General features: G+C 44.9%; 1 long non-coding RNA gene across 1 annotated transcript in view; it reads right to left on the reverse strand.

Moving 5' to 3' along the window:
- Positions 1–10,589, reverse strand: part of LOC116876459 — an 18,676-nt gene extending 8,087 nt beyond the window's left edge. Inside the window, exons 1-2 of the long non-coding RNA XR_004384388.1 lie at positions 10,478–10,589; positions 10,069–10,227 (exon numbers count right to left, since the gene is read on the reverse strand). This is a non-coding gene — a long non-coding RNA (uncharacterized LOC116876459). The remainder of the gene's footprint in view (positions 1–10,068; positions 10,228–10,477) is intronic.
- Positions 10,590–12,248: the final 1,659 nt, after the last annotated feature.

The raw sequence follows: 12,248 nt of genomic DNA on the forward strand, positions 1-12,248 counted from the left end.
TTTCCTGATTCTTTCTTCCCTGGGATGGACCTAACTCAGTCCTTTTCCAGAAGACTATGAAGATTTGGACGCCAAGCCACAGAATCTCCCTCTGATGCAGATCCTCGACACCAAATCATAGTGTTAACTGAAGGTTCTGCTTAGCCACCACCTTGGTCGTGCTGCAGTATGTTCCTTTCACAGCCCTCTCTGACACATGCTTCTCCAAAGTGAATCTGCTGATGTTGAGTAAGGCAGAAATTCCATCTAAAGGTTTTTGTGCATTGAACACACCCATGAGGTTTGTCTACCATCTGTATTTTCAGGTTTTAATAAGAGCTGAGCCAGCACAGAAGGCCATCCACCCTCATGAAACCCAAAGGTTCTCTCCCCAGTTGTAAGCTCTGACATTCAATCAGAGCTGAACTCTGACCAAGGGCTCTACCCACTTCATTTCATTCAGTTTCCCTCTTGTGTGGATTTCTAGATGATTGGAAAGGTATGAACTGTACTTGAAGGTTTTCCCACATTCTTTGTATTCAGAAGATTTTGCTCCACCATGAGATTTCTGGTGCTAAATAAGATAAGAGCTCCAACTGAAGGCCTTCCCACATTCACAACACACATAAAGTCTCTTTCCAATGTGAATCCTGTGGTGTTTAATAAGAAGTGAACTCCTACTGAAAGATTTCCCACACTCGCTGCAATCATAAAGAGTCTCCACTGGGTGGACTCTCTGGTGTTCAATGAGGTGTGAGTTATGACTATAAGTTTTCCCACAGTCATTGCACTCATATGGTCTCTCTTTGGTGTGAACTCGCTGGTGTTCTATTAGACTTGAGCTCTGGCTGAAGGCCTTCCCACACACGCTACACACATAGGGTTTCTCCCTCGTGTGGATTCTCTGGTGTCGAACAAGTCTTGAGCTCCGATCAAAAGTGTTCCCACAATCATCACACATATAAGGCAGCTCTCCTGTATGAATTGTTTGAAGCTGGATAAGGTGTGAGCTGCACCGGAAGGTTTTCCCACAGTGACTATATTCATAGGGTTTCTCTTCAGTATGTGTTCTTTGATGCTGAATAAAGTTCAAAATACGGCCAAAAGCTTTCCCATATTCATGACACTCATAAGGTTTCTCTTATGTGTGGATCCTTTCATGCTGAATAAGGTATGAGTTCCACCTGAATAACTTCCCACAAATATTACACATTTGGGATTTCTCTTCAATTAAGAATTTATGTCTGTTGGATAGAGTTTGTGGTGTTATGAAAGTTTTGTTCATATTCACAGAGCCCCTTATGTTTGTTTTGTTCATATTCATCTCCTTCGTGTAGTTGTAGTCCTACTTTGAGAGTTTTCTGCTTTTATAATTAACTGATCCTCAAACCAGGTCTCACCATCTGACAGAAAATTAAAAAAAAAAAAGTAACAAGAAAAACTCCTGGTGGGGAACAGGATGATCAGAGTATTCCAGAGTACTTGTTTTTTTAAAAAGTATGAAAAATGTCCTTGCAATATAGGGAAAAGATGGATACAAGTTGAGCAGATCTAGAGAAAGTGGTGGGGAAACTAAAATTCGGGTTTATGAAGTAAATAACCAGACAGACATACTGGGATTAGCAGAAAGGGAAGCAGAGTTTAAGGGAAGTGGAGTCATCTCAGAACTTTAGAAGGGAGAGGCTGGGAGCTACATGTGGGGTGGGGCAGGGTCTGAACAGATAAATTAAAGAAGAAATCCTCACCGTAGTGGTTCTGCCCACATACCACCCTGGCCACATGATCATCCCTGAGAAAGACTCCCTTCATGTATCAGAGACCAACACCTTTCTCACTAGAGTATCTCTCTCTACACTCAGATGTTCACATGCTCATTCATGAACACAAACTCGAACCTCCTATGCATCTTTTAGAAATACTGCAAATGAGTAAGATTTGATAAAGGAAGAGGTGGGAGGAGGAAAAGTTATTTAAAATATGAACCACGGGGTACAGAGAAATATTCCCAAGTTGATTTCAACTCTAAGAGAATATACAAAAACAAATCCTGTATCCCTGCATTCAAGGGAGACAGGAGAGAAAAACATCTCCTATTTAACACATTTCTCCCCTTAACTGAAATACCACTTAACTAAAGCTAGAGAGGTTGTTTTGCAATGAAATTAGAGAAAGGAGGCTCTGTGCTAAGAGGGATCTTTATGAAAGGAGGGGGTGCTGTGAAACAGCCAATGTCGCATTTCCATCAGCAGTGAAAGCGTAACACATAAACAGCCCTGATTTTATTTGTCAATGGTCATTTTAAGAATTTAATAATCATCTGTGCTGTCTTATCACAGAACCATATTCACACTTGTTTTCCACCTCCAAATATGCCCTCATCCTCTGTATGTTGTTTAGATATTGTGTTTTTAACAATTTTTCCTTCTGATAGGAATTTTTAAGATCCCCTCTCTCAGTAACTTTCAAACACACAACACAGCATTATCAAGTGTAATTGCCAGGTTGTACATTACATCCCAGGACTTGTTTATCTTACAACTGGAAGTTTCTACCTTTTAGCCCCATTCATCCAATTCCCCCCCCCACTCCCCACGTCTGGCAACCACGAGTCTGTTTTCTGTGTCTGAGTTGGGTTTTTTTGTTTTTTGTTTTTTGGTTTTTTGATTCCACATATAATTGAGATCACACAGTATTTGTCTCTGTTTGATTTATTCCACTTAGTGTAATGCCCTCGAGGTTCATCCGTGTTGTCGAAAATGGCAGGATTTCCTTCTTTCTGTAGCTGTACAATATTCCACTGTGTATAGTCATATATTTTTGTAGGCACAGCACATCTGCTTTATCCACTTGTCCACTGATGGACACTTAGGCTGCTTCCATGTCTTGGCTACTGTACATAATGCTGCAGTGAACGTAGGGGCGCAGGTAGCTTTCTGAGACAGTGCTTTCATTGCCTTCAGATAAATACTCAGAAGTGGAACTGACAGATCATATGTAGTTCTGTTGGTAGATCACCAATTTACATCCTCACCAACACGTGTTACTTCTTGTCTTTTACGCGATAACCATTCTAGCAGTGTGAATGATTACTGACTTAATGTTTTTACATCCGATTGTACATGTGTTTAACTGTTTCTCTTATATGTCACACAAATTGCAAACAGTTAGAGAACACCAGCTAGCTCTAAAAAGTTAGGTAACTTAAAAAGAAAGACAAAGGCATCGATCGAGTCTAAATACTAGCTAGGCAGGCCAATCCTTTTTAGCAAGATCATAATGAACTGGTACTATGAATTCAAGTCACTCACTGTGCATGGTCCCGACAGAACTTTCTGTGGTTATACAGCTGTTCCACATCTGCACTGTCCAATACAGTAGCCAATGGCCAGGTGTGGCTACTGACCACTTGAAATGTGGCCCGTGCAACTGAGCAGCTGAACTTTTAATGGTATTTAATTTTAAATTAAATCTTTAAAAAAAATGGAAAGATTAATAGCCCGGGAATGCCTCCATTTGGACTTGGATTTGGAATACTTCATGAAGCAGGAGACGTGCCTTCTGTGGTTGGCTTGGGCAAATATTAAAATGAGGGTTTCTTCTACATCTCCCTGGCCTGGCCCATCTTTCCAGCCTCATTCTCCTCTCCTCCCCAACACAAAGCCTCCTCTCCTTTCTGTTGAACCATGCTATTTGTTCTCTCCCAACATGTGAAGGCTTAGTATCCTAGAGGATGAGCCTCTTATGTGGCCCACTGCCAGAGAACTGACAGCCGGCCTGACATCTACAAGAATGTAAATCCTACAGCTCTCAGACCCTGTTCAATATCGCTCTTTCCATTAAGCTGAAGGTGATCCTTCTCCTACAACTCTTGAATCTTTCTCTTTACCAGTCCTGTGACACTTGACTCATTCACATTTACCTTACTGAGCACCAACAACATGCCAGGTACAGTTCCAGGTGCTGAGATACAGCAGGGGGCAAACGGGCAAAAACTCTGCCCTCTAAAGGTCTTTCATTATAGTAAGGGAGCTGGATAGGAAACCTTGTAAATTACATACTACTAGATGATACAAGTGGTACAGAGACAAAAGCAAGAATAGAGAGCCAGAGGGAGGCAGTGAGCAGAAGGGTTGTAATTTTACACCCCACGGTCAAAGGAGGACTAAGAAAATGACACTGAAGCAAAGACTTGAAGGAGATAAGGGTTTCTGGAAAAGAGTATTACACATGGAAGAAACAGCAAGTGCAAAGGACTGGGGTCTTCAAAGAGTCAAGTATAACTAGAACGCAATGAGCATGGGGAAGAGTAGTGAGAAATGAGGTCAGAGACATAGAAAGGAATCACAGAACATAGGACCCGATAGGCTATTTTCAGAGGTGTGCTTTTATTGGGTGAGACAGGAAGCCTTGGGAGGCTTGTGACCAAAGGAAGACACGACCTGACATTTTAACAGGATCACGCTGCCGGCTATGTTGGGAAGAAACAATGAAGGGACAATGAAGAGACAATGGAGTAGGGAGGCAAAAGCAGAGAAAGGACAACCAGCCAGGAAGCCACTGCCATAATCCAGATGAGGGATGATGGCACCCTGGACCAAGATGGTGGCACCCTGGACCAAGATGGTGGCAGAGAAGGTGGTAAGAAGTGCTAGGATTCTGGAAAAAAGTGGTGATGATGGTATGGACAGGATTACTGACTGATGGGTATGAATACAGAAGAACAAAGTTTTCTCTCTGGGTTGAGTAGCTGGAGGGATGTGTGTCCCCTTCTCCTGAAATGGATATTTATGACAGGCGACAGCATCTCCAATAATCTAAAAAGACATATCTAGGGGCGCCTGGGTGGCTCAGTGGGTTAAAGCCTCTGCCTTCAGCTCAGGTCGTGATCTCAGGGTCCTGGGATCGAGCCCCGCATCGGGCTCTCTGCTCAGCAGGAAGCCTGCTTCCTCCTCTCTCTCTCTGTCTACTTGTGATTTCTGTCTGTCAAATAAATAAATAAAATCTTAAAAAAAAATAAACTCTTTAAAAAGACATATCTACGTGGCTCTCATACCCTAGGTCTCTTGAGATCAGTATGTCTCAAATGTGCTCCTCCCTCTGGTATATGAGTATTTGTTATATTGTTCTTTGCAACTCTCCTCTAGCTTTAGCGTTTTCAAAATAAAAAGGGAATGGGTGACAACGAGCAGTAACTCCCTTTTCTGCCCCACATCCCCTCGGTAAATAAGTACTACTGTTTCTACCTACAATACACTCCTTGGTTTTTGTCCCTATCCTCCTATTATCACTAGTAACGGCCTAAGTCAGATCCTAATCACCTCTGACCTCCCGTACCACACTCAACAAATCAGATTCTCTCCCTTGATATACAAAGCTCACTGGCTAGCCGCCTATTAAGAAATGCCGACATAGGGGCGCCTAGGTGGCTCAGTGGGTTAAAGCCTCTGCCTTCGGCTCAGGTCATGATCTCAGGGTCGGGCCCTCTGCTCAGCAGGGAGCCTGCTCCCTCCTCTCTCTCTGCCTGCCTCTCTGCCTACTTGTGATCTCTGTCAAGTAAGTAAATAAAATCTTTAAAAAAAAAAAAAAAAAGAAAAAAAAGAAAAGCCTACATAACATACTTCAATATCTACCAAACAAAAGCTAAGCTCCTTGGCCTGGCATTCCTTTCCCACAGTCTTACTCTACTCTGTCTCAGACTCATCTTCTGTCACATCTCCTCTATGCTCCAGTCAATGTGAACAGTTTCCTGACCATGCATATCCCCTCCCACATCCTTCTCCTCCACCTATCAAAAACCTACTCAACCTTCCAGACCCCAGCTCAAAGGCAGCCTCCTTCCTGAAACCTAACCCTACTCTAATCCCACCTGGAAGTGAGCTCGTCCTTCAATCTCTAAAGCATTTGCTTTCTGCCTCCTTCATAGAATTTAACCACATCGTCTTGGGGCCTCTCCTTGGAAGTATTTTTAGTTGTGTGTGTTCCCTTCAATTTATATTGAAAGTATCTCTAGATTAAAAGATGTCTTCCAGGGCGCCTGGGTAGCTCAGTGGGTTGAGGCCTCTGCCTTCGGCTCAGGTCATGGTCCCGGGGTCCTGGGATTGAGCCCCGCATTGGACTCTCTGCTCCCTGGGGAGCCTGCTTCCCCCTCTCTCTCTGCCTGCCTCTGCCTGCTTGTGATCTCTGTCTGTCAAATAAATAAATAAAATCTTTAAAAATAATAATAATAAAATAAAAGATGTCTTCCAGGGGTGCCTGGATGGCTCAATGGGTTAAAGCCTCTGCCTTCAGCTCAAGTCATAATCTCAGGGTCCTGAGATTGAGCCCCGCGTCAGGCTCTCTGCTCAGCAGGGAACCTGCTTCCCTTCCTCTCTCTCTGCCTGCCTCTCTGCCTACTTGTGATCTCTGTCAAATGAATAAATAAAATATTAAAAAAAAAATGATGTCTTCCATTTCTTTGTCTTCAAGCCCAGTACTATGTAAAGAACCCTGCACACAGTTTGGTGCTTCAAAATATTCCTAATTAGGGCGCCTGAATGGCTCAGTTGGTTAAGCATCTACCTATGGCTCAGGTCATGATCTCTGCATCCCAGAATCTGGCCCCACATCAAGCTCCCTGCTCATCGGGGAGCCTGCTTCCTTTCCTCCCCACTCATGATCTCTCTTGCTATCTCTCTCTCTCTCAAATAAATAAAATCTTCAAAAAAACAAACAAAACTAAAAAAATGCTCCTGTTTATCTCCCAGCAATCCAGAGAAGAATCGTTAAGTCACTGAGGGGCCCAAACAGACCATTTGTAAAACGTCTTCAGGAGTGAGGCTCAAACAGAATTAAGAGAGATGTATCTCTTCATGGGTCAGAGACACTTACAGAAAAAATATCAAAAACTTGAATTCGAACCCTGGTAGAGAGTAGGACCTTCTGGAATGCTTCAGCAGACAGTGGCCAGACTGAGACAGACCTCGAGAAGCCCAAGAAGAGAGCATCTGCGAAGGCTCAGCAACATGGAGGGGAACACTAAGTTTAAGGAATAATTAAAAAAAAAAAAAAAAGAAAAGAAAACCTCCATTGAGTGAAATATATGGCCCATGTGGGCAGGAAGCCAGAGATACAGCAGAAAAATAGAGGAGAACCAGACGGGGTGCCTGGGAGGCTCAATCAGTTGAGTGTCTTACTCGATTTCGGCTCAGGTCATGATCCTGGGGTCATGAGATCAAGCCCACATTGGGCTATTCGCTGAGCACAGAGTCTGCTTAGGATGCTGCCCCCCCACTCGTGCTTTCTCTTTCTCTCAAGAGAGGAAGAAAGGAAGGAAGGAAAAAAGGAAGATAGGAAAAGGGTAGAGCCAGATATGAAGAAGCATATATGCCACACCCAGGGCTTTGGACAGAGACTGACTTGATCAAATTTGTTTCCAGGGAAATTCATTCTGGCAGCAGATGGAGGACAGCCTCGAGTAGGGAACATGGCCAATAGCACAGGGATGTGTCAACGCTCCAAGAAAACTAAAATGGGTCTAAAATGAGGAAATGGCAGTCACAGGCAACAGAATCAGGCCTTTCTGAAGAAAAACTGACAGGATTTGGCAGTGGTTGACTGAATATGGAGGGAAGGAGAATAGTAGAGTACAACTCCAAATTTTCAAGCTTGGGAAAACCAGTTACTAAAATTAACCAAGGTAGTCACTGGAAGGTAGGGAGGTGGGGGCCTGGCAGAAAACAAGGAGCTCCAAAGTACACCCATGAACATCTAGTATTCAGGAACCAGCTGGCAGCAAGAGCAGAAGAAAGCAGTTAAGAGAGGTCCTGAAAGGGGATAGGATCACCCACGGGAGTGAAAAAAAGAGGGCTAAGAACAGTCTTGGGGAAAAACCAATGTTTAAAAACAGATGGAGAAACAGGAGTGGGGAAGGCCTGAGAAGGCAAGAGGAAGACCAGAAGAAAATGGAGAGTACTTCCAAAACCAAAGAACACGATGTGCAAGGAAGAGCGATCACATCAACAAAAAAATAGTTATAAGGCACCAAAAAATTAAAGCTGAAAAAAGGTGTTCAGTGGATTCATTAGCTAAGCCACTGGCAACGTGGCTTTGATCAATTCTGATGGAGCAGAAGCAGTGCCCTGCATTACAAAAGCAAAAGCAACTAGTGATAATTTTTTTAAGGGGTATGACAGTGACGGGAACAAGGGCGATTGTACCCAATTCCTCCCTAATGCTCAATCAACCATCAGGTCCTTGGGTTTTCATGTAAACGTCTCTTGCATCTGTTTGTTTCCTTCCTCACAGCCCAAGTCTGTTTCATAAACTTCATGGAGGAGGCTGCCGTGCATGGGACGCTGGGATATGTGGCGTTTGGGTAGGCAGAGAATGTAGGGGACAGCAATGCACGTGAGAAAAAGGACACAAAGGCACAACGGTGGAGAGCGCTGGGTCTGTGGCATTACTTTGTGCAGACACACCAGTCTTGCTGGGTTTGTTTTGGGGAACACACAGGAAAGATTTCAAGGTAGGTTGAGGCCACACTGCAGAGGACCCTGGATGCCAGGTTATGGAGTATGGACTAAATGCAGTGGGCACTGTGAACCAACATGAGTAAATGAGTATTTTGGAAGATGAGTACAGGCACTTGGTCTTTTAGAAAGACTAGCAACAGGGAGCCTATGGTAAGCATCTATCCCCTCTCATTTAACACTTGACTCCTTTCGGGGCTCCTGGGTGGCTCAGTGGGTTAAAGCCTCTGCCTTCGGCTCAGCTCATGGTCTTGGGGTCCTGGGATTGGCCCCATATCTGGCTCTCTGCTCAGCGGGGAGCCTGCTTCCTCCTCTCTCTGCCTGCCTCTCTGCCTGCTTGTGATCTCTGTCTGTCAAATAAATAAATTTTTAAAAAATCTTTAGAAAAAAAAAAAAAAAAACTTGACTCCTTTCTGGAACACCTGGGTGGCTCAGTCAGATAAGCGTCAGACTCTTGATCTCAGTTCAAGTCATGGTCTCAGGGTCGTGAGATCGAGCCCCATGTCGGGTTCCATGCTGGGCATGGAGCCTGCTTAGGATTCTCTCCCTCTCCCTCTGTTCCTCCGCTCGCTCACTTGCTCTCTCTAAATAAATAAATAAATACAACAATAGTATACTACTTAAAAGAGAAACGCCAACTTCATACCTTTCTTACTCTAAATTCTTTCAAGGTGAGACTTCTGACTTTCTAAGACTTCCAGGGCCAAAACCCAGTCTACGGGGAACTCCTCTTGCAAACTTCTACAGTTTATTGTCCCGAAGCCTCTCACAGGTAACTATTCCAACTCTTACGTTTGTGGGTGAGTAGGGGTTTGGTTTTCTTCCAACTTAGTCCCAACACCTCATACTAAGAGCTCAATCAATACCTGTCAAGTTAACAAATTAGTCTGAAAACATAGTTCTTACAAATAAATGTGTAAAAGAAAATCTCCCCCAAAATAAGCCATCTCAGAGTCTTTATCTAAGTCTTTGTCACCCATTTTAATAATCTTTTTTTTAATGGCTAGACATATACTACTTAATGGTGGGATGGATGGCAGATTGAAATTAAAATGTTGATACTAATAGCTTAACCTCATTTTCCATCAGCAGGTGGCAGCTTATCTACTGTACACCACAGGCAAAGCACCCTCTTGGAGTTTACACCTCAGGTAGTAAATGTATCTTCCCTAAGGATGAAGGAGAGCTTGGGTAGGATGAGCGGAGAAGCCCGCTCTTTTCCTGGTACTTCAGCTATGGGACATACTTGGCTAAGTTCATTCATTCATTTATTCACACAACATTTCCTGAGCTGCTCAGAAAGCCAAGCAAGTTGGCAGGTGCTGGAATGACAGATCCTCCAAGACTTAGTGCTAGGATAGTACTGCTGAGGCAGGTCTGCTCCACACAGTCAAGAGAGGAAACTTTGGTTAAAGGCTTTATTTACAGGTAATAGAGCCCTGAGGTTAAAAAAAGGGGTGGGGGGTAGTAGTTTTCCACCAGGCCAATTCTAAGTGTAAAGTTAATCGTGTCCATCTGATCCGAGGCCGCGGCTGGAAGGACAAAGTTTAGACAAAGAAAGCCAGCTAGGTCAGCTCCTCACCCTTGCTCTTTCGGGGCTCCTGCTGGGAGGATGGGTACAGGGACTCCGGGGTTATCTGCTCAGGCAGCTTCTCCATGGGCTGGATCCAATCCCCGGTGCTGCTCTAAAGACCAGACCTCTAAAATTTCTTTAGAGCGCGGCACAACGGACGGGCAGTCACTGCGGGAAAGGGAGGGAGAAGAGGGCAGATGTAGGGGAACCGGCAAGTGAAGCTTTTCCAGGAGAGGGTCCCACTTCTCTCCCCCCTGGCAGGCTGGGCCCCGGAGCCGGGGGCGCGGTCCGGCCTGAGGCCCCACCCCCACTCCACCGGGGTCCCCTCGGCCCGAGCCCCACCCTCGCCGCAGGACCGCGCTTCTCCCCTAGCGACTGCGCGGGCCGGCAGCTCCCGGTCCCGGACCTCGATACTCACTGGCGCAGCCGCTCCGCAGCAGCGTCGACCACGATCCCCCCGCACCACTGGAAACTCGGGCTCCCCCGTGCGCACTTCCGGGTCCCGTCTAGGCAGCTCGGAGGTCTCCTCTCGATCGCGAGTTCTCAGGAGCCGCTGGGGGGGAGCTTGGCCCAGAGCGGCTTAGGATCGCGTCTCTTTCCGGCCCCAAGGAGGCATTGAGGGAGATGGAGCTAGATTTCCCTATTTGCCCTTCATCACCCATGTGGACCTAGGATCTAAATTGGTTACTTCTTTCTCACCCCTACTGTCCCGTATGCACCCCCATTCGCCTACTCCCTTGACCCCTGCGGTTTTACCACCCATCCCCACCTCCCTTCTTCCAAATCACAAGGCGGGGATGACCCTGCTGGGAGGAAATCCCTTATCTATACCCGCAATCCAGCCTGTCCTCTCCCTATGTCGCTTCAACCCCTACACTTGAACTGGGCCTGGAGTGGAAGTAAGCAGGGCTAACATATTGGTATCCATGGGCTAAAAGAGGAAGAAAAGCCTCAGAAATAGGATCAAGATTTCAAACCCCCTACTGTACCTAGGTAAGTTTGCCAGAGGTATATTTGATATGTTGATGCAGGAAAAATGTTAGGGAAATGAATTGTTCCTGATAGGGATATTTCCTGCTAAACTCAGAAACAGCAGTTACCACTTAGGGAGTAAAATGGCGTCTCATTAATTTTCACAACAATCCCATGAAGTTGGTACTTTTTCACAATTTTAGGTGCCTCAAACTGCAGACACAGTAAGTAAAGGCAGCCTTTAGACCCCTGGCCAGTTCAAACCAGAGTCTGGGGAAGGACAAAGGCTAGACTGGGTGGAGATTTGTAATTGGAGCAGGTGTGGGGGAAAAAAGACAGACACTGGCATTATGCCCAAGTTGTAAATTTATAAACATGAATGGATTACAAATGTGAGGTCAACCATTTTCTAAAAGTGAAGAGTGTGGGGGTGCCTGGGTGACTCAGTTGTTAAGCGACTGCCTTCAGCTCAGGCCGTGATCCCAAGGTCCTGGGATGAGCCCTGCATGGAGCCCCACATCAGGCTCCCTGCTCAGCAGAAATCCTTTTCCCTCTCCACTCCCCCTGCTTGTGTTCCCTCTCTCGCTGCATTTCTGCCAAATACATAAAATCTTAAAAAAATAAAAGTGAAGAGTGTGAACAGGATGCATCCGCAAAATGAAAAATTCCAGTATTTATTTTCTCATTGACTTGTACAGTGCACTACCTGTTTGAAATCATCCTTCCAGTCTCGGATTAAACGCTGGTTCATTCATGCACCCATATTTTGAAGGGAGTGTAAAATGTGATCCCAAAGGGTCCAAATCTTAGCAAAAAGAGATGTCAAGGTTTGCTAACTCCAGTAAGGAGCGCCTACGGGGAAGCAGTTCCTACCAGTCTAGGATTCCTGATGACCTCTCAAGCCATATTTAAGTTCTCCAAATCCAGGGTATCCCTCCCTGGACAATGCTAGTCCTGCACTGCTAAATGCTTGCCCTTTAATTCGCTCTTTTTTAGACTTCATGCTAAACACTTACATTCTCACTGGTTTTTATAGTTATGTTTATATTTGTAATTCTTTGGCACTTAATACATGACCAGTACCTTTTCCATTACTTGGTTTAATTTTCATGCTATTATTAATCATCACATGGACAAGGAAACCAGAGGCTAAAATGTCCAAAGTAACACAGCTAGTAAACAGCAAAGTTGAAACACAGGTATGTCCAATTTTCAAG

The sequence above is a fragment of the Lontra canadensis genome, unplaced genomic scaffold (genome assembly GCF_010015895.1).
Source record: "Lontra canadensis isolate GAN:19392208 unplaced genomic scaffold, GSC_riverotter_1.0 scaffold45, whole genome shotgun sequence".
NCBI lineage: Eukaryota > Metazoa > Chordata > Mammalia > Carnivora > Mustelidae > Lontra > Lontra canadensis.